Consider the following 23,876-nt stretch of genomic DNA (forward strand, 5'->3'; position numbering starts at 1 on the left):
TGAATGGAGAAAAACTGGAGGAAGTGAAGTGTTTTAGATATCTGGGAGTGGATCTGGCAGCGGATGGAACCATGGAAGCGGAAGTGGATCATAGGGTGGGGGAGGGGGCGAAAATTCTGGGAGCCTTGAAGAATGTGTGGAAGGTCGAGAACATTATCTCGGAAAGCAAAAATGGGTATGTTTGAAGGAATAGTGGTTCCAACAATGTTGTATGGTTGCGAGGCGTGGGCTATGGATAGAGTTGTGCGCAGGAGGGATGGACGTGCTGGAAATGAGATGTTTGAGGAAAATGTGTGGTGTGAGGTGGTTTGATCGAGTAAGTAACGTAAGGGTAAGAGAGATGTGTGGAAATAAAAAGAGCGTGGTTGAGAGAGCAGAAGAGGGTGTTTTGAAATGGTTTGGGCACATGGAGAGAATGAGTGAGGAAAGATTGACCAAGAGGATATATGTGTCGGAGGTGGAGGGAACGAGGAGAAGTGGGAGACCAAATTGGAGGTGGAAAGATGGAGTGAAAAAGATCTTGTGTGATCGGGGCCTGAACATGCAGGAGGGTGAAAGGAGGGCAAGGAATAGAGTGAATTGGAGCGATGTGGTATACAGGGGTTGACGTGCATTCAGTGGATTGAGTCGGGGCATGTGAAGCGTCTGGGGTAAACCATGGAAAGCTGTGTAGGTATGTATATTTGCGTGTGTGGACGTGTGTATGTACATGTGTATGGGGGGGGGGGGTTGGGCCATTTCTTTCGTCTGTTTCCTTGCGCTACCTCGCAAACGCGGGAGACAGCGACAAAGTATAAAAAAAAAAAAATATGTGTGTGTGTGTGTGTGTGTGTGTGTGTGTGTGTGCTGACAGGGACAGCTGGAGGGATGTCTGATCATTATCTTGTGGAGGCGAAGGTGAAGATTTGTAGAGGTTTCCAGAAAAGAAAAGAGAATGTTGGGGAGAAGAAAGTGGTGAGAGTAAGTGAGGTTGGAAAGATGACTTGTGTGAGGAAGTACTAAGAGAGATTGAGTGTAGAATGGCAAAAGGTGAGAGCAAATGGTGTGAGGAGAGTGCTAGAGGAATGGGATGTATTTAGGGAAGCAGTGATGGCTTGTGCAAAAGATACAGCATGTGGCATGAGAGTGGTGGGAGGTGGGCAGATTGGAAAGGGTAGTGAGTGGTGGGATGAAGAAGTAAGGTTGTAAGTGAAAGAGAAGAGAGAGGCATTTGGACGATTCTTGCAGGAAGAAGTGCAAAGGACTGGGAGATGTATAAAAGAAAGTGGCAGGAGCTCAAGAGAAAGGTGCAAGAGGTGATAAAGAGGGCAAATGAGAGTTGGGGTGAGAGAGTATCATTAGACTTCAGGGAGAATAAAAAGATGTTTTGGAAGGAGGAAAATAACTTGTGTAAGCCAAGAGAACAAATGGGAACATTGGTGAAGGGGGCATTTGGGGAGGTAATAACAAGTAGTGATTAAGTGATGAGATGGAGTGATTATTTTGAAGGTTTGTTGAATGTTTTTGATGATAGAGTGACAGTTGGGTGTTTTGGTTGAGGTGGTGTGCAAAGTGAGAGGGTCAGGGAGAATGGTTTGGTAAACAGAGAAGAGGTAGTGAAAGCTTTGCAGAAGACGAAATCTGGCAAGGCGGCGGATTTGGATGGTACTGCAGTGGATTTTATTAAAAAAGGCGGTGGGTTTGGATGATATTGCAGTGGAATTTAGTAAAAAAGGGGTTGACTGTTGTTGATTGGCTGGTAAGCATATTCAGTGTATTTATGGATCATGGTGAAGTGCCTGAAGATTAGCAGAATGCCTTCATAGTGCTGTTGCGCAAAGGGGATAAAGGTGAGTGTTCAAATTACAGAGGCATAAGTTTATTGAGTATTCCTGGGAAATTTTATGGGAGGGTATTGATTGAGAGGTTAAAGGTGTGTACAGAGCATCAAATTGGGGAAGAGCAGTGTGGTTTCAGAAGTAGTAGAGGATGTGTGGATCAGGTGTTTACTTTGAAGAATGTGTGTGAGAAATACTTTGACAACAGATGGATTAGTATGCAGCATTTATGGATCTGGAGAAGGCATGTGATTGGGTTGATAGAGATGCTTTTTGGAAGGTCTTAAGAGTATATGGTGTGGGAGGTAAGCTGCTAGAAGCAGTGAAAAGTTTTTATCAAGGATGTAAGGCATATGTACGAGTAGGAAGAAAGGAGAGTTATTGGTTCCTAGTGAATGTCGGTTTGCAGCAGGGGTGCGTGCTGTCTCCATGGTTATTTAATTTGATTATGGATGGGGTTGTTAGGGAGATGAATGCAAAAGTTTTGGAGAGAGGGCCAAGTATGCAGTCTGTTGTGGATGAGAGGGCTTGGGAAGTGAGTCAGTTGTTGTTCACTGATGATACAGTGCTGATGGCTGATTTGGGTGAGAAACTGCAGAGGTTGGTGACTGAGTTTGGTAATGTGTGTGAAAGGAGAAAGTTGAGATTACACAAATGTGAATAAGAGCATGGGTGTAAGGTTCAGTAGGGTTGAGGGACAGGTTAATTGGGAGGTAAGTTTTGAATGGAGGAAAACTGGAGGAAATGAAGTGTTTTAGATATCTTGGAGTGGACTTAGCACCAGAAGCGGAAGTGAATCGCAGGGTGGGGTAGGGGGCAAAGGTTCTGGGAGCACTAAAGAATGTGTGGAAGTCAAGAATGTTATCTCTGAGAGCAAAAATGGGTATGTTTGAGGGAGTAGTGTTTCCAACAATGTTATATGGCTGCGAGGCATAGGATATAGGTAGGATTGTGCGGAAGAGGGTGGATGTGTTGGAAATGAAATGTTTAAGGATAGTATGTGGTGTGAGGTAATTTGATCGAGTAAATAATGAAAGGGTAAGAGAGATGTGTTTTAGTAAAAAGAGTGTGGTTGAGAGAGCAGATGAGGGTGTATTGAAATGGTTTGGACTCATTGAAGAGAATGAGTGAGGAAAGATTGAGAAAGAGGATATATGTAGCACAAGGAAACAGACAAAAGAATGGCCCAACCCACCCACATACCCATGTATGTACAACCCTACCTGTAGCCCATACCTTGCAACCATATAACATTGTTGTAACCACTATTCCTCCAGATATACTCATTTTTGCTCTCCGAGGTAACGTTCTGGCCTTCCACTCATTCTTCATTGCTCCCAGAACCTTCGCCCCTTACCCCACCCGGTGACTCACCTCCACTTCCATGTTCCATCCGCTGCTAAATCCACTCCCATGTATCTAAAACACTTCACTACCTCCAGTTTTTCTCTGTTCAAACTTACCTCCCAATTCACATGTCCCTCAACCCTACTGAATTACAAATAACCTTGCTCTTATTCACATTTACTCTCGACTTTCTTTCACACACTTTACCAAACTCAGTCACCAACTTTTGCAGTTCCTTATCAGAATCAGCCATAAGTTAGTCAGGTCTTGCATACTAATTTTTCAAAAGGCTTGGAAAACTTTCACTTTCAAGTCCAGAACTTCACAAATGAAAGTCACCATTTTCAAAAATGAAGCTCTCTGGACTGAAGATACTGTTACATAATAGCAGATAATTTAGTTGCTTTAACGTTTTTAAAAATATGAAATGTGATTGTGGAGTAAGCTACTTCTCATAGCTTTAGTGTTCAAGATGAAATATTATTCTGTAAATGTAAGAATAATTTGATAATCTTATTTACATATATAATTTATGATCATTTGTTGATGTCCAGTACCCCATACATGAAAGTAGCAATAATTAGAGAATGCAATGTTAAAATGATTTTAGAATGCAGTTTGTAAATATGAGATCTGGTGATTTGATCTGTAAGTAGCAATAAACTGAAAATATAATCTAAAAATCAAAGAAATATTGAGACTTTTGTTGCAAATAAGAGTAAAAAGTGGTGTTTCATAAATGTAAGTATGACAACCTATAAATGTAAGCAATAATTCTTTATAGTATGGAATGTATATATATATATATATATATATATATATATATATATATATATTTTTTTTTTTTTTTTTTTTTTTATACCTCGTCGCTGTCTCCCGCGTTTGCGAGGTAGCGCAAGGAAACAGACGAAAGAAATGGCCCAACCCCCCCCATACACATGTACATACATACGTCCACACACGCAAATATACATACCTACACAGCTTTCCATGGTTTACCCCGGACGCTTCACATGCCTTGATTCAATCCACTGACAGCACGTCAACCCCTGTATACCACATCGCTCCAATTCACTCTATTCCTTGCCCTCCTTTCACCCTCCTGCATGTTCAGGCCCCGATCACACAAAATCCTTTTCACTCCATCTTTCCACCTCCAATTTGGTCTCCCTCTTCTCCTTGTTCCCTCCACCTCCGACACATATATCCTCTTGGTCAATCTTTCCTTACTCATTCTCTCCATGTGCCCAAACCACTTCAAAACACCCTCTTCTGCTCTCTCAACCACGCTCTTTTTATTTCCACACATCTCTCTTACCCTTACGTTACTTACTCGATCAAACCACCTCACACCACACATTGTCCTCAAACATCTCATTTCCAGCACATCCATCCTCCTGCGCACAACTCTATCCATAGCCCACGCCTCGCAACCATACAACATTGTTGGAACCACTATTCCTTCAAACATACCCATTTTTGCTTTCCGGGATAATGTTCTCGACTTCCACACATTTTTCAAGGCTCCCAAAATTTTTGCCCCCTCCCCCACCCTATGATCCACTTCCGCTTCCATGGTTCCATCCGCTGACAGATCCACTCCCAGATATCTAAAACACTTCACTTCCTCCAGTTTTTCTCCATTCAAACTCACCTCCCAATTGACTTGACCCTCAACCCTACTGTACCTAATAACCTTGCTCTTATTCACATTTACTCTTAACTTTCTTCTTCCACACACTTTACCAAACTCCGTCACCAGCTTCTGCAGTTTCTCACATGAATCCGCCACCAGCGCTGTATCATCAGCGAACAACAACTGACTCACTTCCCAAGCTCTCTCATCCCCAACAGACTTCATACTTGCCCCTCTTTCCAAGACTCTTGCATTTACCTCCCTAACAACCCCATCCATAAACAAATTAAACAACCATGGAGACATCACACACCCCTGCCGCAAACCTACATTCACTGAGAACCAATCACTTTCCTCTCTTCCTACACGTACACATGCCTTACATCCTCGATAAAAACTTTTCACTGCTTCTAACAACTTGCCTCCCACACCATATATTCTTAATACCTTCCACAGAGCATCTCTGTCAACTCTATCATATGCCTTCTCCAGATCCATAAATGCTACATACAAATCCATTTGCTTTTCTAAGTATTTCTCACATACATTCTTCAAAGCAAACACCTGATCCACACATCCTCTACCACTTCTGAAACCACACTGCTCTTCCCCAATCTGATGCTCTGTACATGCCTTCACCCTCTCAATCAATACCCTCCCATATAATTTACCAGGAATACTCAACAAACTTATACCTCTGTAATTTGAGCACTCACTCTTATCCCCTTTGCCTTTGTACAATGGCACTATGCACGCATTCCGCCAATCCTCAGGCACCTCACCATGAGTCATACATACATTAAATAACCTTACCAACCAGTCAACAATACAGTCACCCCCTTTTTTTATAAATTCCACTGCAATACCATCCAAACCTGCTGCCTTGCCGGCTTTCATCTTCCGCAAAGCTTTTACTATGGATGAAATGGATGAAATTAATTTGGATAGCTTGAGAGCACTGTTTGTAAATATTAGTAGTAATAATTTGGGTGCAACTAGTATATATCTTTATCTAACTGAGAATGCTCTATGGAGATATAAGTATTGGTTTAAGGACAACCTGTAAAATTTTTATATATTAAAGAATGTATTTACATTTCTGTACTTCTAGGAAAATGTATTACGTAATGATGTAATAATGCGACCAAGAAATATAAGTAGGATTAACATAATATAATTTGGAAATTATACTAGGAGAATCATGATTACAGTTTCATTTCAGTTGTTTTATTAGTTTTCAAATTATTTGAAGAAAATAGCATGAAGTGTAATATATTCATGTATTGTTACAAAACTAAGATCAGAACTGATCTAGTCTCAAAGACAAGACACATGTAACAGCAACATTCGTCAAGCCAGCTCATCGAATGTGGATATAAAAAGCATTTAACAGTCAACTACCTACATTTAATCATTAAGTGAGTACTGTAAAAAACTAAGTTGATTATATGTACACATCATTTAGGTGAAATAAATACCCAGTGAATGTAGGTTTGCGGCAGGGGTGTGTGATGTCTCCATGGTTGTTTAATTTGTTTATGGATGGGGTTGCTAGGGAGGTGAATGCAAGAGTTTTGGAAAGAGGGGCAAGTATGAAGTCTGTTGTGGATGAGAGAGCTTGGGAAGTGAGTCAGTTGTTGTTCGCTGATGATACAGCGCTGGTGGCTGATTCATGTGAGAAACTGCAGAAGCTGGTGACTGAGTTTGGTAAAGTGTGTGAAAGAAGAAAGTTAAGAGTAAATGTGAATAAGAGCAAGGTTATTAGGTACAGTAGGGTTGAGGGTTAAGTCAATTAGGAGGTAAGTTTGAATGGAGAAAAACTGGAGGAAGTAAAGTGTTTTAGATATCTGGGAGTGGATCTGGCAGCGGATGGAACCATGGAAGCGGAAGTGAATCATAGGGTGGGGGAGGGGGCGAAAATCCTGGGAGCCTTGAAGAATGTGTGGAGGTCGAGAACATTATCTCGGAAAGCAAAAATGGGTATGTTTGAAGGAATAGTGGTTCCAACAATGTTGTATGGTTGCGAGGCGTGGGCTATGGATAGAGTTGTGTGCAGGAGGGTGGATGTGCTGGAAATGAGATGTTTGAGGACAACGTGTGGTGTGAGGTGGTTTGATCGAGTAAGTAATGTAAGGGTAAGAGAGATGTGTGGAAATAAAAAGAGCGTGGTTGAGAGAGCAGAAGAGGGTTTTGAAATGGTTTGGGCACATGGAGAGAATGAGTGAGGAAAGATTGACCAAGAGGATATATGTGTCTGAGGTGGAGGGAACGAGGAGAAGTGGGAGACCAAATTGGAGGTGGAAAGATGGAGTGAAAAAGATCTTGAGTGATCGGGGCCTGAACATGCAGGAGGGTGAAAGGAGGGCAAGGAATAGAGTGAATTGGATCGATGTGGTATACCGGGGTTGATGTGCTGTCAGTGGATTGAATCAGAGCATGTGAAGCGTCTGGGGTAAACCATGGAAAGTTGTGTGGGGCCTGGATGTGGAAAGGGAGCTGTGGTTTCGGGCATTATTGCATGACAGCTAGAGACTGAGTGTGAACGAATGGGGCCTTTGTTGTCTTTTCCTAGCGCTACCTCGCACACATGAGGGGGGAGGGGGATGGTTTTCCATGTGTGGCGAGGTGACGATGGGAATGAATAAAGGCAGACAGTGTGAATTGTGTGCATGGGTATATATGTATGTGTCTGTGTGTGTATATATATGTGTACATTGAGATGTATAGGTATGTATATTTGCCTGTGTGGACGTGTATGTATATACATGTGTATGGGGGTGGGTTGGGCCATTTCTTTCGTCTGTTTCCTTGCGCTACCTCGCAAACACAGGAGACAGCGACAAAGCAAAATAAAATAAAAATAAAAATTCCCAGCCAAGAGTAACAACCAGATATAAGCATTATTTTCAGAAGAGAAAGGTTTAATCTTTACAAACCAGGAAATGATGGTGTTCAGTTCTAGTTCATGGTTTTGTGTTGTCTACACAAATTAAACAACTCCTGAAGATACTGAAACAAGTATTTTTTTAGTCTTATGGATATGATTTCACTGATTCTTGTTTAGTTATGCATGAACTTTTTTTCTTCTCTTATGGACTTCCAGCATCTCTAGTTCTCATTTCCTTGTCAATCCAGATGGAATATCTGAGGTTAGTTGACATGATCATAATCAACTATATTGCCTTTAATGCTAGAGTGCACCATGGTTCATCATTTGCACTATGGTTTTTACTTAACAGTTGTCTCTCACTATCCATAAATGTCCCCTGAACTTCACTATACATATTTGCTAAGTCTCCATCCATCTCTACGGATCTGATGTTATTTTTTCTTAGTTCTGATATCACCATCATTTCACAAGGGGAATATCATTACTAGCAGTTAGGGCAATATAAATCTTTGGAAGTAGCTATATTGTACATGTTTAACTGCAACACTCCAATTGCACCATGTACTCACATTAACGTGCTCAAGAGTGAAAAAGAGACTTCTGTCATCATGGAAATTATCATGTCATTGAACCTGCTCATAAGAACCCTTTAAACGTGGTTCATGTTCATATGATTTGATCACAGCTTACCTTTATGTTCATCCTCTAAAAGTAATAATTTCATCTGCCTTTTAAAAGAATCATCGCAAAAGCAATGCACTTTGACAACGTGGTGCAAGTGAAATATATGAACTTTGCTAATTAAGTGACTTGCCATAGAGCATTACATATTTTGCACTGTTAGGTTAGATTAGGAAACCAATGTAATGTTATTTCACCTCAACTAATCCTATGTGCAATCCTTGCATATGCATGCTTGTCCAGTAGTCATTTATTTTACAGGTTGAAAATTACATGTTACACCAGTTCTCACTTCATTTTGGTCATTCTTTTGTGAAAATATCCTTCCATCATACCCGTTTTGATGACCCAGATGCTCCAGTCACTATCCAACTGCTTGCAACCTTTACATTGTTCAGAATACATGGAGATGTCAGTAATTCTATCCTCAGAACTTTCACACTTACCCAATGCACATAACCTGGAGCATTTTGAATTAAGATTATATTGATCCATCATCCTTTTCAGAAAAAAAGCCAAGCCCTCTTATGAAATAAATGATGAATTTTCAGCATGTCATGAATTGTGTTGCTGTTATCATGTGCATCTCCCTGAGGTACTTCATAGAAATACTGAAAATACAGTTAAAAAACTGATAATGCCTCAAGTTTATCAATGTTTTAATGCGTGTATGGCAAAAAGTCAATTACCAGCATGAATTTTATTGATAAGAGAGAGTTTCAGTTGCCCATCAGCAATCAAATCATTCATAACAGCCATACACATCTGAAGAATCACCTTCCTAAGTTATGTGCACCAACATACTCACGTCATTTTGCAATTGGATGCAAATGTGGTTTGAGGTGGATTTCCACTGGTATTCACCCACTGCATTTACTCCATGTGCCAAAATATTCCATTAGCTTTCTCTCCTCACTTTAAAGTGCAGGAAATGAACTTGGAATGTTTATATCCAGCCTTTCATGGAGGAACAATGCTACATTTTAGCATGAAACATGGTTGATGGTAGAAACATCAGAGATGGGTGATGTTTTTGAATTTGTTAACATTGGTATATGGGAGAGAATTATAAAGTATATGTAGTAATAGTACAAGTCTGGCAAGTATGGAGAGCAGGAGGTCATGTCAACGTGGTCTGGCATGTGGGTGAACGACAGGAGGCAGCTGGGGCAGGCTAGTCTGTTTCATTGACCAAGACACATCACGCTTTCCTACAGCTACAGGGCCTCTGAAATGATGATGATAATATGAAAATGAACATATACATGGAAAATTTTCAACAAGGTAAGGTTATGATGAATTGTCACAGATACATAGGGATATCACTTATGTGCAGTAAACTATTAAGATATTTCTCATGGTAAGGATACCCATGATGTGGGCTGACAGCACCACGAAGAGTAGAAGAGCAGCTTTAGGCTGCTGACATAAAGAGTCCAGCACTGAGTACTGCAGCAATCCTATGAGGTAAGTGGAGCTCCAAAGTTGCCACCTCCTCCCCCTCATTTGTTTTTTATACCAAGAGTAAGACTTGTATTTTTATATAGGACCTATTACTATTTGTATTTAGGCTAAATGTTCTTAGATGTTGGGTTAATTGACAATAATTAGTGGAAAATCTATGTAGTAAGTAAATTTAAAAGTAGTTTGCTGATTGTGTGTGTTTACAGCTGTATCATTAGAGTGCAGTTTTGTCAAAGGAGTTCGTAATTCCCTGCCACTAGAAGTAGTACAGCCTTAGTTTGCAAGAGCCTTTGGAAAGGAGGTTCCGGGTATCACCAGGATCCTTTCTGAGAGAGAGGTTCAGATATAATTTTAAATAATTTAAGACAGGTGTTACTGGACTTTGCCTCTCTTAAGTTACACTGCAAGTGAAAAGCCACCTCTCGTGAAGTTGTATCACTAGGTAGCCAGTCTCTTCAAAGAATTTATTCCAAAGGAGTCTGCGATTCCATGCTTTTGCGAGTAATGGAGCCTTGAGCTGGAGGAGCCTCTGAAGAGGTCTTGGGTAGCACAGAGTCTTTCCTAGAAAGAGGTCATGGGGTAATTGTGTATTACAGCACTAGATTCCTCCCTCCTAAACCACTTTATAACTAACCACCAATCCCCAAGTAGAAATAAGAATTCTACTCGTGCCTTGAGCTTTAATAAGCTCTACTCACAAATCCCCCACTGCAAACAAAAATAATAATGTCAGAATGCACACACTAAAATAATCTGACAAGCTCTAAACAGCCGATCTAGCTCAGTCTTAAACTTAAACCTTCAGAAACTACAATCAGTTCCCAGACAAACACGTCACAATATCCCACTTACGCTTTGGACCTCACTCATCATTTCAAACACCATCTCAACATAAACCAAGACCCTTCATGCCCATGGTTTAACTACCATTAAGCAATCACCAAGCACTGACTACTTGACTGCACTACACACACACAGGATCACTACACTTTAAGACCAGATTGGAGATGGAAAGATGGAGTGAATTAGATTTTAAAGCTTGGGGCCTGATCATGCAGGAGGGTGAAAAGTGTCCATGGGATAGAGTGAAGTTGAAGGATGTGATGTAAAGAGAGCGATGTGCTGTCAATGGACTGAGTCAAGACCTAAGAAGGAGCCTAGGAAAACTGACAAAGTACGTGGAGCCTGGTTGTGGATAGGAAGCTACAGTTTAGGTGCATTACACAAAACAGCATGGATGTAAGTGGATGAGGCATTTCCTTTGTACCTGGTACTTCCTCGCTAATGCGGAAAACAGCAAACTAGTGTGTGTATATAATATATGTATTGGATTACGTGTTAATTGACAGGCGCGCGAAAGAGAGACTTTTGGATGTTAATGTGCTGAGAGGTGCAACTGGAGGGATGTCTGATCATTATCTTGTGGAGGCTAAGGTGAAGATTTGTATGGGTTTTCAGAAAAGAAGAGTGAATGTTGGGGTGAAGAGGGTGGTGAGAGTGAGTGAGCTTGGGAAGGAGACTTGTGTGAGGAAGTACCAGGAGAGACTGAGTACAGAATGGAAAAAGCTGAGAACAATGGAAGTAAGGGGAGTGGGGGAGGAATGGGATGTATTTAGGGAATCAGTGATGAATTGCGCAAAAGATACTTGTGCCATGAGAAGAGTGGGAGGTGGGTTGATTAGAAAGGGTATTGAGTGATGGGATGAAGAAGTAAGAGTATTAGTGAAAAAGAAGAGAGAGGCATTTGGACGATTTTTGCAGGGAAAAAATGCAATTGAGTGGGAGACGTATAAAAGAAAGAGACAGGAGGTCAAGAGAAAGGTGCAAGAGGTGAAAAAAAGGGTAAATGAGAGTTGGGGTGAGAGAGTATCATTAACTTTTAGGGAGAATAAAAAGATGTTCTGGAAGGAGGTAAATAAAGTGCGAAAGACAAGGGAGCAAATGGGAACTTCAGTGAAGGGCGCAAATGGGGAGGTGATAACAAGTAGTGGTGATGTGAGGAGATGGAGTGAGTATTTTGAAGGTTTGTTGAATGTGTTTGATGATAGAGTGGCAGATATAGGGTGTTTTGGTCGAGGTGGTGTGCAAAGTGAGAGGGTTAGGGAAAATGATTTGGTAAACAGAGAGGAGGTAGTAAAAGCTTTGCAGAAGATGAAAGCCGGCAAGGCAGCGGGTTTGGATGGTATTGCAGTGGAATTTATTAAAAAAGGGGGTGACTGTATTGTTGACTGGTTGGTAAGGTTATTTAATGTATTTAATGTATTGGGGAAGAGCAGTGTGGTTTCAGAAGTGGTAGAGGATGTGTGGATCAGGTGTTTGCTTTGAAGAATGTATGTGAGAAATACTTAGAAAAGCAAATGGATTTGTATGTAGCATTTATGGATCTGGAGAAGGCATATGATAGAGTTGATAGAGATGCTCTGTGGAAGGTATTAAGAATATATGGTGTGGGAGGAAAGTTGTTAGAAGCAGTGAAAAGTTTTTATCGAAGATGTAAGGCATGTGTACGTGTAGGAAGAGAGGAAAGTGATTGGTTCTCAGTGAATGTAGGTTTGCGGCAGGGGTGTGTGATGTCTCCATGGTTGTTTAATTTGTTTATGGATGGGGTTGTTAGGGAGGTGAATGCAAGAGTTTTGGAAAGAGGGGCAAGTATGAAGTCTGTTGGGGATAAGAGAGCTTGGGAAGTGAGTCAGTTGCTGTTCGCTGATGATACAGCGCTGGTGGCTGATTCATGTGAAAAACTGCAGAAGCTGGTGACTGAGTTTGGTAAAGTGTGTGGAAGAAGAAAGTTAAGAGTAAATGTGAATAAGAGCAAGGTTATTAGGTACAGTAGGGTTTAGGGTCAAGTCAATTGGGAGGTGAGTTTGAATGGAGAAAAACTGGAGGAAGTGAAGTGTTTTAGATATCTGGGAGTGGATCTGGCAGCGGATGGAACCATGGAAGCGGAAGTGGATCATAGGGTGGGGGAGGGGGCGAAAATTCTGGGGGCCTTGAAGTATGTGTGGAAGTCGAGAACATTATCTCGGAAAGCAAAAATGGGTATGTTTGAAGGAATAGTGGTTCCAACAATGTTGTATGGTTGCGAGGCGTGGGCTATGGATAGAGTTGTGCGCAGGAGGATGGATGTGCTGGAAATGAGATGTTTGAGGACAATGTGTGGTGTGAGGTGGTTTGATCGAGTGAGTAACGTAAGGGTAAGAGAGATGTGTGGAAATAAAAAGAGCGTGGTTGAGAGAGCAGAAGAGGGTGTTTTGAAGTGGTTTGGGCACATGGAGAGGATGAGTGAGGAAAGATTGACCAAGAGGATATATGTGTCGGAGGTGGAGGGAGCAAGGAGAAGAGGGAGACCAAATTGGAGGTGGAAAGATGGAGTGAAAAAGATTTTGTGTGATCGGGGCCTGAACATGCAGGAGGGTGAAAGGAGGGCAAGGAATAGAGTGAGTTGGAGCGATGTGGTATACCAGGGTTGACGTGCTGTCGGTGGATTGAATCAGGGCATGTGAAGCGTCTGGGGTAAACCATGGAAAGCTGTGTAGGTATGTATATTTGTGTGTGTGGACGTATGTATATACATGTGTATGGGGGGGGGTTGGGCTATTTCTTTCGTCTGTTTCCTTGCGCTACCTCGCAAACGCGGGAGACAGCGACAAAGTATAAAAAAAAAAAAAAAAAAAAATGACTCATGGTGAGGTGCCTGAGGATTGGCGGAATGCGTGCATAGTGCCATTGTACAAAGGCAAAGGGGATAAGAGTGAGTGCTCAAATTACAGAGGTATAAGTTTGTTGAGTATTCCTGGTAAATTATATGGGAGGGTATTGATTGAGAGGGTGAAGGCATGTACAGAGCATCAGATTGGGGAAGAGCAGTGTGGTTTCAGAAGTGGTAGAGGATGTGTGGATCAGGTGTTTGCTTTGAAGAATGTATGTGAGAAATACTTAGAAAAGCAAATGGATTTGTATGTAGCATTTATGGATCTGGAGAAGGCATATGATAGCGTTGACAGAGATGCTCTGTGGAAGGTATTAAGAATATATGGTGTGGGAGGCAAGTTGTTAGAAGCAGTGAAAAGTTTTTATCGAGGATGTAAGGCATGTGTACGTGTAGGAAGAGAGGAAAGTGATTGGTTCTCAGTGAATGTAGGTTTGCGGCAGGGGTGTGTGATGTCTCCATGGTTGTTTAATTTGTTTATGGATGGGGTTGTTAGGGAGGTGAATGCAAGAGTTTTGGAAAGAGGGGCAAGTATGAAGTCTGTTGGGGATAAGAGAGCTTGGGAAGTGAGTCAGTTGCTGTTCGCTGATGATACAGCGCTGGTGGCTGATTCATGTGAAAAACTGCAGAAGCTGGTGACTGAGTTTGGTAAAGTGTGTGAAAGTAGAAAGTTAAGAGTAAATGTGAATAAGAGCAAGGTTATTAGGTACAGTAGGGTTGAGGGTCAAGTCAATTGGGAGGTGAGTTTGAATGGAGAAAAACTGGAGGAAGTGAAGTGTTTTAGATATCTGGGAGTGGATCTGGCAGCGGATGGAACCGTGGAAGCGGAAGTGGATCATAGGGTGGGGGAGGGGGCGAAAATTCTGGGAGCCTTGAAGAATGTTTGGAAGTCGAGAACATTATCTCGGAAAGCAAGGAATAGTGGTTCCAACAATGTTGTATGGTTGCGAGGCGTGGGCTATGGATAGAGTTGTGCGCAGGAGGATGGATGTGCTGGAAATGAGATGTTTGAGGACAATGTGTGGTGTGAGGTGGTTTGATCGAGTAAGTAACGTAAGGGTAAGAGAGATGTGTGGAAATAAAAAGAGCGTGGTTGAGAGAGCAGAAGAGGGTGTTTTGAAATGGTTTGGGCACATGGAGAGAATGAGTGAGGAAAGATTGACCAAGAGGATATATGTGTCGGAGGTGGAGGGAACGAGGAGAAGAGGGAGACCAAATTGGAGGTGGAAAGATGGAGTGAAAAAGATTTTGTGTGATCGGGGCCTGAACATGCAGGGGGGTGAAAGGAGGACAAGGAATAGAGTGAATTGGAGCGATGTGGTATACCGGGGTTGACGTGCTGTCAGTGGATTGAATCAAGGCATGTGAAGCGTCTGGGGTAAACCATGGAAAGCTGTGTAGGTATGTATATTTGCGTGTGTGGACGTATGTATATACATGTGTATGGGGGTGGGTTGGGCCATTTCTTTCGTCTGTTTCCTTGCGCTACCTCGCAAACGCGGGAGACAGCGACAAAGCAAAAAATATATATATATATATATATATATATATATATATATATATATATATATATATATATATATATATATATATTTATACTATTTGCCATTTCCCACATTAGCGAGGTAGCATTAAGAACGGAGGACTGAGCCTTTGAGGGAGTATCCTCAATTGCCCCCGTCTCTGTTCCTTCTTTTGGAAAATTAAAAACGAGAGGGGAGGATTTCCAGACCCCCGCTCCCTCCATATATTATTATTATTATTTTATTATACTTTGTCGCTGTCTCCCGCGTTTGCGAGGTAGCGCAAGGAAACAGACGAAAGAAATGGCCCAACCCACCCCCATACACATGTATATACATACGTCCACACACACAAATATACATACCTACACAGCTTTCCATGGTTTACCCCAGACGCTTCACATGCCTTGATTCAATCCACTGACAGCACGTCAACCCCGGTATACCACATCGCTCCAATTCACTCTATTCCTTGCCCTCCTTTCACCCTCCTGCATGTTCAGGCCCCGATCACACAAAATCTTTTTCACTCCATCTCTCCACCTCCAATTTGGTCTCCCTCTTCTCCTCGTTCCCTCCACCTCCGACACATATATCCTCTTGGTCAATCTTTCCTCACTCATTCTCTCCATGTGCCCAAACCACTTCAAAACACCCTCTTCTGCTCTCTCAACCACGCTCTTTTTATTTCCACACATCTCTCTCACCCTTACGTTACTCACTCGATCAAACCACCTCACACCACACACTGTCCTCAAACATCTCATTTCCAGCACATCCATCCTCCTGCGCACAACTCTATCCATAGCCCATGCAGCTGTCATCATTGGGACGTAGGTAGAATGTGCCTGTAGCTGTCATCATAACTTATTGGTGCAGCAAGAAAAGAGAGATATCTCGGTACAGTGGCCAGCCAAAGGTACCGTAGATTATAATAACGTCATGTGATCAGCTTATGATAACTGAAGGTAGAGAGATGACGTCCTCTGGGGGTATGAAGATACTACTGACGCAAAAGTGTCTTTTTCTATGACTCATATTACCTTGAGAGGCAGACGCCGTAATTACATTCACAACAACTTCGATAGGGAGTAAACTTCTCCATGCAGTGACATTTACAATTTAGACTAACCAAGTTGAAATTCTTAAGTAACTGACACCAGTATTCCGGGGACACACGTACCGGATTAAAACCGAACCCGTTCACTTTCTGATTTCAAGGTGTGCACCATTTCCTTCCCATAGAAAATGCTTATTTGGTCTCTTCGTGATATGGACACCTAGAAAGTATTCGAATCTGCACTGTGGTGATGGAAAAAAGATGCTAAAATCACGGTCTCCCTCAAAAGCACGATTATTCTGCAATACCTAGCATGTATTTCAAGATTCTGTTTTGCCTGAGTTGTGGACATAAACACTTTACCTAATGTTTTCGCCTGGCAAGCTTTCCCCTCGTAGCAGGTCCCCGGCCCGGCCCCATGACAGACACAATGGTACTCACAGGAGGCAGCACCGTCCCTCGAACAGGCAGCAGATGAGGGACACCTTCAGTCGCTCGTTGCAGACGCCGCACGTCGCTTCCGAGCCCACCACCAGCAGCGACATCGTCATCGCTACCGTTAACACCAGCCCAGTCATCCTCTACTACCGGGCCAGCGGAGGGTGACCCAAGCCTATGGGATGGTGATTTCGTCTGGAACAGTGCAATGGGAGATGATGGTAGTAGCTTCCTCTGTGATGGTCTACCCTTGCCTGACTAGAGCTATTGGTGTTCTGTAAGTAAACCCGTTCTCTCCCGTGAATTAACAGTGAGTTAATGGCGGGTGTGATGGAAGGCTCCTCAGAGTCATTGTAGTTGGGAAGGGAGCGTCGCTAGGCCATCATGGGAAGCGTCAGCGCGGGTAGTGTATGGTGCGTGAGAGCGAGAGTGGCGCACACTTACTAGTACCAGGAAGTGGCGTGTTGGGGGCGGAGTTGCTCGGCTTTCACCGGCCTCCTGTGATGATGATGAAAAGGGAGTAATTTCCCTTGTATGAGCGTGAGTGGGAGGTGTTAGTGGATCTGAAGGAGAGTTTTTGGTGGGGCACGAGTGTGATGGCCAAGGCGACAGCAACTCTCCGAAGAAAGGGGGGAGGGGGGTAGGGGTTTCCTCTCAACGTTCAGTTCAACGACACGTCTTGATCTGGTCGAGAGTTTCTCCGTGATGTTATAATTGACTGCTGCGGTCGTTGACGCTGGGAGGAGGCGTGAGGTTGTCTCTCGACGTCGAGTGTTGTGGACCCGGGAAAGCAGGGATCACGCTACGTGTCTATCACCGGAGTGTGAAGCTCACCGGGAGAATCTTGGTCCTAAGAAGAGAAAGAGAGATCATATGGGGGGGGGGGGGGGCACAGATATCTACAGGGAGAGGATAGAGATAAAGGAGAAACACACCACGCGGTTGATTCATCGTATTATTGTCTTTCAGATTTTGCTATCGTAAGTGCGGAGTTTGTGTATGATACACGTATGCAGGCCATTATGCCACTGCAGAGTTTTCAGGAGACGAGACAAATCATCGTACGCCAGAGGTTCTCTTCATACACTTTGATTGGTAATTTGTCTAAACGGGAATGATGACCTTACACAGTAGTCGTCGTAATCATACAGTCCCGTCAAAATATTTCTATTTTGTACACACCGGTATGTTACAGGTTCTGGCCAAATGATCTTAACCACATATAGCTATTAAACCCAAGGATATGCACAAGTATACCATTAACCAAAAGTTTTAATCAGAATCGGCGTTGTCACAATAATGTGCAGATATTATCAAGGGTTTAATTTTACATGAATGTGAATACAATTCCAGCACGAGAGAATGTATGATCGGCCGCACCTATCCCGCCAAACCCTTGGATATGATACGTGACCTTTGACCGGAACTTGAGGGTCGAGTCACCCTCATACCTAAAGGTAATGCCAACATGCTAAAGGGAAAGCGTTTTTCCAAAACAATTCTAATAGACTAATGCACTCATGTGTTTGTGTGAGTATTGCCAGATCAACTAAAATTTTTACTAGACCTCACAACTTGTTTAAAATCGTAATCAGGGCCACCATGCCTATTCATGTTTTTAAAGAATAATTTCGATGGTTTAAATTAACATCTGAAAGTGGCGGTTAATTTATTGCTACACTTTCCCCACATTATTGAAAATCACTGAGTACATATAATTAAAATATGTAATGAAAAATTTGCTGCCCCATCTTGAAATATTACCTTTAGATCATGGCTTAGCTGGACTGTTAGGAAATCATCTATGTACATATTTCTAAGATCTGTCTCCATAAATATCATCGTAAATATATACATATTTTTAAGATCTGTCTCAAATATCATTGAAAATATCTACTTGATTCCCGTATCCAGGTAACCAATTTTTTTTAACCATGTCCTTGATAGGTATTGTTTCATAAATGTTAAACGTACATTTCCTTTTATTTAGATAAGCAAAACAGAAAACGAATATTTTTCTGGTATAACTAAAAGAAAATATTTATATTTAGAATTTTAACAATGCCTTCGTTATCTAGAGATGCACACAACTGTGCAATCTAAAAATGATTACATCAAAGGATTACATCGGTTTAATGACAAATGAAACGGTTCAAGAAATTTACTAAGTTAACCACACAAAGAGATTCAAACGTACAAATACACACAATGTAAATAGGTATGTGGACATTATGGTAAAGAGGTTAAAATTGCTGATCATGACGCATTCACGGGGCGCCTGAGGTTGAGTCCACATAAATTCGAATCCTGGTCGCGGCAGCCGGTCCACTGTTGACCCAACTGTTCATCCTCACTTAAGAACTGGTCGATAGAATGGGTACATGGCTTATGCTAAGATACCAAGGCGAACAGAAAAAAATATAAGTATTGGATGAAGTCATACTCAACAACAATGATATTCCTCTAACACAAGACTTTACCCTCCAAACTTCATGTTAGTGGTCTTACAAGCTCCTTCACTGTCATGGAGCCTTATCTATCGAAAAAAAAGAATCCGTTCCCTAATATATGTATGCATACATACCTACGCATGATGTGTAACCGGACTCTGCCTGCATGAAGTTATACCACAAGATGAAAAGTCACCCTTGGCAAAGATGTAGCACTGGGAGTGCTGTCTTATCAAAGAACTCCTCACTTTAAAGGAGTCCATAGTCCTCTGCTGCTGGATACAGAACAAGACTTGGGCCACAGGAGCCTCTGTAAAGGCGTTCCAGTTATCACCAGGACACTTTTTAAAGTCTCAGGGTAATCATGATAATATATAGCCCCCTGACATCCTCACTTTCCCCGTTGTGTTATGCAATGTACGCACAATGGCGGAGTAACGGATCTGTAAGCACTGGAGTGACAACAGGGAGGCCAATCATGCGTTGGTGTGGTGAGGGACGCCAGAGAAGCGACAGGTAATAGAGAAATGCAGACAAAGGAAAATGATTGGAAGAGCAAGAGGACAGCGGTGAAGTTCTGAGGCCAAATGACACAACATGTTGAACGCTGTTAAAGAAACAGAATTTGGATCAGAGAAGCGTTTCAAACCGGCTGATCCCTGAACCTCTGTTGTACGGGATCTGGAGGGGAATCATCCGACTCGAGGGTTGCATTCCTCTCCACAGTCTTGGAACCAGTTCCACCAACGGAAGTTCTATGCCTAACTGGCGACCAAAAATATTACCAGTACTTGCTTTAATTCTCCCATGACATTATGAGTTACACTTATTTATGTAAGTTTATTCTAACCTTTGGACTAATGAGGGTGTATCCTACTCAGTGCAAACTGTTAATCAGTGATTTATAACTGCATCACCCAAGCCAGGTTGTGGAACAGCTAAACCTGGACGACTATACAGTTTTAGAATATCAATCTCAGAAATAAGAAGCGGTTCACGAATGACAAAATAAATATCGGTAGTTTTAAGGTTCAGTTCTGTCGATCATGTTATGTACGTTATTTCCAGTTCATGCTGTATTTTATCATCCGAGTAAAACTGAATTCCAAATAAAATCAATCTCTCCGAACAATACTCCAGCCAGACGAAAGTTTGTTCACATGCCGGAAATACTCCACTCAGGTTGGCCTGCCTCCCGTCTCATGTCCCAACACTAGACAAGGCAATAGGAGTCCGTCAATGGTAACTTTTCTGAAAGATGCCTGGCGAAAAATTTCATATCAGCTGAGTCCCCTTACTATTCTACCTCAACCGCTGGGGATGTGTTGGAAATAAAATTCTAGCGGACAATATGTGGTGGGAGAAGCGTTGATCATTTACATGACATTGCAAGAGATGTGTGGTGATAAGTGGAGTATGATTAAGAGAGCTGAACAGAGTGTGCTGCAGTTGTGTAGACATATGAAGAGGATTGGTGAAAAAAGAATGGCAAAGGGGAATTGCGTTAGAATTGTCTGGAGCACAGGGGAAGGAGGTACCGAGGACATGGACAGAAAAAGGCTTTGATTAACAGGAATCTGAACATGCAGGAGGGTGAGAGGAGTGCATGGGTTAAGGAGAATTAGAGCGATGTACTATACATGGGGGTAACGTGCTGTCAACGGGCTACACTAGGGCATCCACAGCTGCCAGGGTAAGGGTAGGTTGCGTCTGTGGTGTTTGAATGGAGGTTTGCAACTTTGTTATACATGATCTCGGAGCTCCTAGCTAAGCGGTAAATGGTGAACTAGTATGTGGAAAGGGAGCTGTGGTTTCGGTGCATTACTCATGACAGCTAGAGATCGAGTGTGAACGACTGTGACCTTTGTTGTCTTTTCCAGGCGCTACCTCGTGGCGGCGGCGGCCGGGGTGGATGCTATTATATGTGCGACGGGGTGGCGACGAGAATAGATTAAGGCAAGTGTATGTACATGTGTATATATGTATATGTATGTATACGTTGAAATGTATAGGTATGCATGTGTGGGCGTTTATGTATATACATGTGTATGTGGGTGGGTTGGTCCACTCTTTCGTCTGTTTCCCTGCGCTACCTGGCTAATGCGGGAGACGGCGATTAAATATAACACACACACACACACACATATATATATATATATATATATATATATATATATATATATATATATATATATATATATATATATATATAATATTGATGACACCAACACAGGCAAACATCCACAAAAGAAAGTTGTGGCCATGACGTCTGCCGTGGCCACTCGTTCGGGTTCCTTTCTCTCGGCTAGCCATGGCGTCTCCGTGATTCGTCCACATTTACCCTTTCTCTTGTGGCATTTTTTGACATTTTTGTCTTGTTTTGCTTTAGGGGAAATTTTCGCTGACATATGCGTTTTCATCGTTGTTCTGTTACATTAATTTTTCTTCTCTAACGATGGTTTCGAGCATTAGAAAGTTAAACAATAATATTTGCCTTAGTTTTAGCTACATTTGTATTAAAAAAAAAAAGTTCATATTTAGACTAGGTATCGGGAAGAAAAGGTAAATTATTAATCATGAAGACATTATTTCTTTATTGAGATAGCTACGTCATCCGTGCGATCCTTCCACATCTTGCTACGGTAGCCGAATGGCGGACGATGCGCGGGGATCGGAACCTCGTCAGTCGACAGACTTCAGTCCTGAGATGTTTTTCTATTCCACTTTATTCTGTATCAAATGTAAAACGAAAACCTTGGTGCTCTAACCTCGTCTCAATTACGTAATACATTACATGCATTTCGCTGTGTTTAGAAGCTCGTTGTTATTCTACTTTTGGATTTTCTTCAGTAAAGTTGTAAAAAGTAATAAAAAAGAAAAATGGCTCAGATGAATATAGCCGGGCAGCCAGATTGTTTGCCCCAGGGCCCCGTTAGGCTCTCGACGCCCCTAAGGACGGTGAGCCAGCCCTGGGTAGGCCTACCATTGGAATTTAGGTAGGGATGCACGTGCCCCACCTGTATTATGTACCGTCATATTACCTGTCGTGTGGAATGGGCACTTGAACATACCCATAATTATTTTTAGTCCCCCGCACCTACCCATTTTATATTCAAGACGCCAGTAGCAACAAAGGACTATTTTAGTCCGTAATTTCTGGATTAAAATGTAGAAAAAGAACCATTTTTTTTCTCCAGAAGTGAGAAGGTATAAACAATTCGAAGGGTGACGTTACTGATGTCTGTGTCAACAGCAACCGGACTGTTCAAAATCCCAGCACGTGTGCGCAATCCTCGTCAACTTAAATGCATGAACACGTGCATTCCAGTGTGCGCCATGCTATAACATGGATGTGTTCCGTGGCATGAGGCGCTAAACGTGAGATCAGCCATGTGTCTTAAATGCAAGTAAAAACGCTCATCGTCATCGTAAGAAATTGACGTCTTTCATGGAGTTTCAGTGTTATATAATGTAAAAATGACGGTGAGGACAGCTAGAAACACAGAGCGGACATTTCAAGTTTCTACAGGTATATATGTTCCCCAAAACACAACCATATTATTGATAGGTAAATAAGTTTTCAAGAACATGAATAAATGAAATGGGTCACACCAAATTCTTATTTACTTTCTATTTTAGTAAATCAAATATCTCATTCCTTGACTATATAATTTCACTATTTAGTAAACAATAAACTTAACCCTGACCTTACACAAAACCTTCATATAAATTATGCTCTTATTCCATTATAGCACAAGATATGGAAAAGCGTACCTTAAATTTGTGACGACAGGACAGTACTTTACTTCTTGGCAGCCTAGCAACAACTGCTGCTTCAAGCCGCGCTCCACAGTTGCCAACTCAAATATTCAGATGCGCTAGATTCACTATCGAAAAACGCTAAAAAGACGCTTACCTTACTAAAATGACCGTAAAAATTGCTCTTCGAATTATTTCTGCTCTTGGTTGTCCTATATTATTGATAACACGTACGACTTACTGCTTTAACACTAAAACATTCATCATTATTTCAGACCTGCTAATTCCCAATTCCCAATCCCTTCGTCCTCGGTGTTCTGGGGTTGCGGTGGTCTATGTGAGGTTTCTGGTTGTGGTTGCGATGATTCGTATGCTTTCAATGACCCAATGTATTTCAGTACTTCCTTAGGTAGTTTATAGTCATAACAACAGTTTCCATTTCTTCTCAGACCATACTTGATAGTATTGCATTTAAGCTTTTGATAGTCTATTTCGAAGCTTTGACTTCACAATGTTCATTTGATTAAAGATACGCTCTCCATCAGCGTTGGAGTGAGGCAATGTCACCAGAGTCAAAGCCAACTCAAGAGAGGTCACTGAAGGAATTTTCTCCAGTTGCATCCCTGTACGAGGCTATCTTAGCCGAGGTGCCAGTGTTCTGTTTCCACAATACACAATGAAGCTTCCTCCATTGGAACTTGATGCGTGTGTGAATTTCTTCGGGCTTTTTGGGTTGCAGGCATTCACTTGCACTCAGTGAGGACATTGACTAACACTTAGACTGTCTGGCAAACGTTGACGAAGCTGTTTCACCAACTCAAGTACAAATTGTATGCATCTTCCTCGAATATCCTTTACATCAGGAAACTCACATTGTGCCATCTTTTTAAACTCGTACTCCAAGTACGGATGATGTGGGTCTAAGTAGTTCTCTACTGAATCTCCTTCCTTTAATTTTCTGCCGGGGATGAGGACCTTAGAACTTTTGGAATTGATAAGCTGAATAAGGTCACTTAGCACTTTGGTTGGATCTGTACCTCAGCTTCAGATTTCTCATTTACACGCTGAACATGCTTCAGGAATATCAGGAAGACATAGTTTT

At 42.0% G+C, this 23,876-nt stretch overlaps 1 long non-coding RNA gene across 2 annotated transcripts; it reads right to left on the reverse strand.

Annotated features, from left to right (window-relative positions):
* Nucleotides 1-5,999: 5,999 nt before the first annotated feature.
* Nucleotides 6,000-22,860, reverse strand: LOC139750741 (uncharacterized). 2 transcript variants are annotated; one of them, XR_011713205.1, is made up of 3 exons: nt 22,790-22,860; nt 16,569-17,415; nt 6,000-9,599 (listed from the first exon to the last, which is right to left on the reverse strand). It is a non-coding gene; the product is annotated as an uncharacterized lncRNA (long non-coding RNA). The 2 variants fall into 2 exon arrangements; XR_011713206.1 differs by having other exon boundaries at nt 16,569-16,760; nt 22,790-22,843.
* Between the last annotated feature and the right edge of the window lie 1,016 nt (nt 22,861-23,876).

This window comes from Panulirus ornatus, chromosome 10 (assembly GCF_036320965.1).
Source record: "Panulirus ornatus isolate Po-2019 chromosome 10, ASM3632096v1, whole genome shotgun sequence".
NCBI classification, from domain to species: Eukaryota; Metazoa; Arthropoda; class Malacostraca; order Decapoda; family Palinuridae; genus Panulirus; species Panulirus ornatus.